Here is a 6,258-nt window from a genome sequence, read left to right as displayed (position 1 = left end):
AATGCTTGAGTTCATCTTCACCCGAGAAGGACCAAAATCATAAAACGAAGGAGTCGACCTCGAGAGGGAGACCGCACTCGAGCAGGGGTACTGTTCATATCCTGGGTCGAGCTATCCGACACGGGTTGTTTGGCGAACAAGTCGATCGACCTCTTTAGGTCAGAACCACCCGACCTCTTCTCAAAGAGTTCGGCCAGATCACTAGGAAAGCCAAAAAAGGGCCCAAACAGAGAAACACAACCCAAATCCCAAGGCAGCCCAAGCCTAGAAGGACAAGGGTGGTTCCCTTGAAGATAGGATAACTCCACTCAAAGATAAGATCAGATGTTACCTTATCTCCAGAAAAGATCACTCTACAACATTATAAATACACTGGAGCACCCAGGTATAACTCATATTCTGTTTCTACTAAAAACCTGCTCAGTACCCTTGCTAACTTAAGCATCGGAGTCCCTTGCAGGTACCACCACCCTTCGGTGACAAAGGATCAGCAGCATTGCCAGTCCAACAAGTCAGACGCGACAGCTCCGGTTGCCACACACAAGCCGGACCCATCGTCTCTGATCAGTACAGGAGATCTCATCCGAGATCGATCTACAATTTCAAGTAACCCTCGGAACACCAATGATGCAAGAAAACGCACGCCCCTACGCTAAAAGGGTCAACTTTGATCAAAGGTCAAACCAAGTCCTCATGGACATATGTGTAGAAGGAGCTCAATGGAAAAGAGACTCAAGAGGCAAGCCGGTTCAATTAAGAAGACCGGACCTTAAGCCTGTGGCTAGAGGGTGGTTGGAGTTCATCCAACGCTCCATCATTCCTACTAGCAACCGATCCAAAGTAACTATGGATCGGGCCATCATGATCCATAGTATCATGATTGGGGAGGAAGTGAAAGTTCATGAGATCATACTCTAAAACTCTACAAGGTGGCTGATAAGCCCTCCACTTTGGCAAGGTTAGCCTTTCCTCATCTCATTTGTCACCTATACAGTTTAACTGGAATTGTCATAGAAGAAGATATCCTCATTGAAGAGGACAAGTCCATCACCATAAAGAGGATGGAGCAAATAAGAGAGCCCACTCATGGACCTCAACAAGAGCATGAGGAAGTCCCTCATCAAGAAATCCTTGAGATGTCCCAAGGGATGCATTTTCCTCCACACAACTATTGGGAGCAACTCAACACCTCTTTGGGAGATTTGAGTTCCAATATGAAGCAACTAAGGATGGATCACCAAGAGAACTCCATTATTCTCCATGAAATTAGAGAGGATCAAATAGCCATGAGGGAAGAGCAACAAAGGCAAAAAAGAGACATTGAGGAGCTCAAGCACTCCATAGGATCTTCAAGAAGAAGAACTAGCCACCATCACTAAGGTGGACCCGTTCTTTAATCTCCTTGTTCTTATTTTTCTGTTTTTCAAATTTGATGCTTTATGTTTGTCTATGTTTGTGTCTTTATTACATGATTATTTGTGTCTAGTGTCTGTGTCTTGAAACTATGAATAATTCCATGAATCCTTCACCTTTCTTAAAAGAAAAATGTTCCTAATTACAAAAGAACAAGAAGTACTTGGATTTCAAATTTTATCTTGAGATTAGTTTAATTATTTTGATGTGGTGGCAATACTTTTTGTATTCTGAATGAATGATTGAACAGTGCATTTTTTTTGATAGTGAAGTTTATGAATGTTAAAATTGTTGGCTCTTGAAAAAAAGATGAACAAAGAAAAATGTTATTGATAACCTGAAAAATCACGAAATTGATTCTTGAAGCAAGAAAAAGCAGTGAATAACAAAGCTTGTGAAAAAAAAACGAAGAAAAAAATAGCAAAAAAGAAAAAGAAAGAAAAAGAAAAAGCAAGCAAAAAAAGTCAATAGCCATTTAAACCAAAAGGCAAGGGTAAAGAGGATCCAAGGCTTTGAGTATCAATGGATAGGAGGGCCTAAAGGAATAAAATCCTGGCCTAAGCAGCTAAATCAAGCTGTCCCTAACCATGTGCTTGTGTCATGAAGGTCCAAGTGAAAAACTTGAGACTGAGTAAAGAGTGTGCTTAAGAACTCTGGACACCTCTAACTGGGGACTTTAGCAAAGCTGTGTCACAATCTGAAAAGGTTCACCCAATTATGTGTCTGTGGCATTTATGTATCCGGTGGTAATACTGGAAAACAAAGTTCTTAGGGTCACGGTCAAGACTGATAAAGTAGCTATGTTTAAGAATCAACATATTGAACTAGGAGAATCAATAACACTATCCAAAATTCTGAATTCCTATAGATGCCAATCATTCTAAATTTCAAAGGATAAAGTGAGATACCAAAACTGTTCAGAAGCAAAAAGCTACTAGCCCCGCTCATTTAATTGGGACTAAGTTTCATTGATATTGTGAAATTCATTGTATATTCTCTTCTTTTTATTCTATTATGTTTTCAGTTTCTTGGGGACAAGCAACAATTTAAGTTTGGTGTTGTGATGAGCGGATAATTTATACGCTTTTTGGCATTGTTTTTAGGTAGTTTTTAGTATGATTTAGTTAGTTTTTAGTATATTTTTATTAGTTTTTATGAAAAAATTACATTTTTGGACTTTACTATGAGTTTGTGTGTTTTTCTATGATTTCATGTATTTTCAGGCTGAAATTGAGGGACCTGAGCAAAAATCTTATTCAGAGGCTGAAAAAAGACTGAAGATGTTGTTGGATTCTGACCTCCCTGCACTCGAAGTAGATTTTTTTGAGCTACAGAAACCCAATTAGAGCGCTCTCAATTGTTTTGGAAAGTATACATTCTGGGCTTTCCAGCAATATATAATAGTTCATACTTTGCCCGAGTTTTGATGACTCAAACTGGCGTTTAAACGCCAATTTCCTGCCCTATTCTGGCGTTAAACGCCAGAACTGAGTTACAAGCTAGAGTTAAACGCCCAAACTGGCACCAAAGCTGACGTTTAACTCCAAGAAAAGTCTCTACACATGGAAGCTTCAATGCTTAGCCCAAGCACACACCAAGTAGGCCCGGAAGTGGATTTCTGCATCATTTACTTATCTCTGTAAACCTTAGCTACTAGTTTTAGTATAAATATTACTTTTTCTCATTGTATTAGAGGTCTTGGTTATTCTGGTTCCCCCTCTGGGGGTCAAAACCAATGAACACCATTATCACTTATGTATTTTCAACGGTGGAGTTTCTACACACCATAGATTAAGGTGTGGAGCTCTGCTGTTCCTCATGAATTAATGCACTTACTACTGTTCTTCTATTCAATTCAAGCTTATTCTTGTTCTAAGATATTCACTCGCACTTCAACCTGATGAATGTGATTATCCGTGACACTCATCACCATTCTCCCTTATGAACGCATGCCTGACAACCACTTCCGTTCTACATGCAATAGCTTGAGTGTGTATCTCTTGGCCTCCTGGTTCACGACGCATGGTTGCCTCTCCTGACAACAGAGCTTCCATTCCGTGCAATCAGAGTCTTTGTGTATAAGCTAGAATCACATGGGCAGCATTCTTGAGATCCGAAAAGTTTAAACCTTGTCTATGATATTCTGAGTAGGATCTGGGATGGGATGATTGTGACGAGCTTCAAACTCATGAGTGTTGGGCACAGTGACAGTGTGCAAAAGGATCAATGGATCTTATTCCGACATTCGAGAATCGACAGATGATTAGCCATGCGGGAAACCGTAGAGGACCATTTTCACTGAGAGGATGGATGGTAGCCACTAACAACGGTGATCCACCTACATACAGCTTGCCATGGAAAGGAGTATGAATGATTGGATGAAGGCAATAGGAAAGCAGAGGCTCAGAGGGAACAAAGCATCTCCATACGCTTATCTGAAATTCCCACCAATGAATTACATAAGTATTTCTATCTTATTTTATGATTTATTTGTCTTTTAATTATTAAAACTCTATAACCATTTGAATCCGCCTAATTGAGATTTACAAGATGACCATAACTTGCTTCAAGCCAACAATCTCCGTAGGATCGACCCTTACTCGCGTAAAGTATTACTTGGACGACCCAGTGCACTTGTCGTGCACGAAATTGTGATATACAATGGCGCTAACAACTTGGTATGCATAATTGTAATCTCACTCTTTTTCACAACTTCGCACAACTAACCAGCAAGTGCACTGGGTCATCCAAGTAATAAACCTTACGTGAGTGAGGGTCGATCCCATGGAGATTGTCGGCTTGAAGCAAGCTATGGTCACCTTGTAAATCTCAGTCAGGCAGATTCAAATGGTTATGGAGTTTTAATAATTAAAAAGATAAATAAAACATAAAGTAAAGATAGAGATACTTATGTAATTCATTGGTGAGAATTTCAGATAAGTGCATAGAGATGCTTTGTTCCTATTGGATCTCTGCTTTTCTACTGACTTCATACAATCCTTCATATTCCTTTCCATGGCAAGCTGTATGTTGGGTTTCACCGGCGTCAATGGCTACCTCCCATCCTCTCAGTGAAAAAGGTCCTCTACGATTTCCCGCATGGCTAATCAGCTGTTGGTTCTCGATCGTGTAGGAATAGGATTTACTATCCTTTTGCGTCTGTCACTACGCCCTACAGTCGCGAGTTTGAAGCTCGTCACAGTCATCCCTTCCCAGATCCTACTCGGAATACCACAGACAAGGTTTAGACTTTTCAGATCTCAGGAATGGCCCCCAATGCATTCTAGCTTATACCACGAAGACTCTGATCTCAAGGAGTTGAAGGCTCTGTTGTCAGAAGAGGCAACCAACACGCATGAGCCAGGAATCCAAGAGATACACACTCAATCTTAAGTAGAACGGAAGTGGTTGTCAGTCACGCGTTCATAGGTGAGAATGATGATGAGTGTCATGGATCATCACATTCTTCAGGTTGAAGTGCGAGTGAATATCTTAGAACAAGAATAAGCTTGAATTGAATAGAAAATAGTAGTAATTGCATTAATACTCGAGGAACAGCAGAGCTCCACACCTTAATCTATGGTGTGTAGAAACTCCACCGTTGAAAATACATAAGTGGTCTGGAGGTCCAGGCATGGCCAAATGGCCAGCCTCCCCAAATATGAGAATGTATCCAGAATTGTCTCTATGATCCGAAGATGAGAATACAATAGTAAAAGGTCCTATTTATAATGAAACTAGCTACTAGGGTTTACAGAAATATGTAAATGATGCAGAAATCCACTTCCGGGCCCAATTGGCGTGTGCTTGGGCTGAGCATTGAGCTTTACATGTGTAGAGACCTCTCTTGGAGTTAAACGCCAGCTTTGGTGCCTGTTGGGCGTTTAACTCCAACTTTTATGCCAGTTCTGGCGTTTTGACTTCAGAATAGGGCAGAGAAGGGGCGTTTGAACGCCAGTTTGCATAGTCAAAACTCAAGAAAAATATGAACTATTATATATTGATGGAAAGCCCTTGATGTCTACTTTCTAACGCAATTAAGAGCTCGCCATTTGGAGTTCTGTAGCTCCAGAAAATCTACTTCGAATGCAGGGAGGTCAGAATCTAACAGCATCAGCAGTCCTTTGTCAGCCTCTGAATCAGATTTTTGCTCAGGTCCCTTAATTTCAGCCAGAAAATACCTGAAATCATACAAAAACACACAAACTCATAGTAAAGTCTAGAAATATGAATTTTTCATAAAAACTAATAAAAATATCCCAAAAAATAGCTAGATCCTACTAAAAACTACCTAAAAACAATGCCAAAAAGCGTATAAATTATCCGCTCATCACAACACCAAACTTAAATTGTTGCTTGTCCCCAAGAAACTGAAAACAAAATAGGATAAAAAGAAGAGAATATACAATAAATCCCACAGTATCAATGAAACTTAGTTCTAATTAGATGAGCGGGGCTTGTAGCTTTTTGCTTTTGAAAAGTTTTGGCATCTCACTTTTTCCTTTAAAACTCAGAATGATTAGAATCTATAGGAACTTAGAATTTTAGATAGTGTTATTGATTCTCCTAGTTCAGTACGTTGATTCTTGAACACAGCTACTTTATAAGTCTTGGCCATGACCCTAAGCACTTTATTTTCCAGTATTACCACCGGATATATAAATGCCACAGACACATAACTGGGTGAACCTTTTCAGATTGTGACTCATCTTTGCTAAAGTCCCCAGTTAGAGGTGTCCAGAGTTCTTAAGCACACTCTTTTGCTTTGGATCACGACTTTAACCACTCAGTCTCAAGTTTTTCACTTGGACCTGCATGCCACAAGCACATGGTTAGGGACAGCTT

Source organism: Arachis duranensis, chromosome 7 (assembly GCF_000817695.3).
Source record: "Arachis duranensis cultivar V14167 chromosome 7, aradu.V14167.gnm2.J7QH, whole genome shotgun sequence".
In the NCBI taxonomy this organism is placed as follows: domain Eukaryota; kingdom Viridiplantae; phylum Streptophyta; class Magnoliopsida; order Fabales; family Fabaceae; genus Arachis; species Arachis duranensis.
This window is presented reverse-complemented; position numbering follows the sequence as displayed.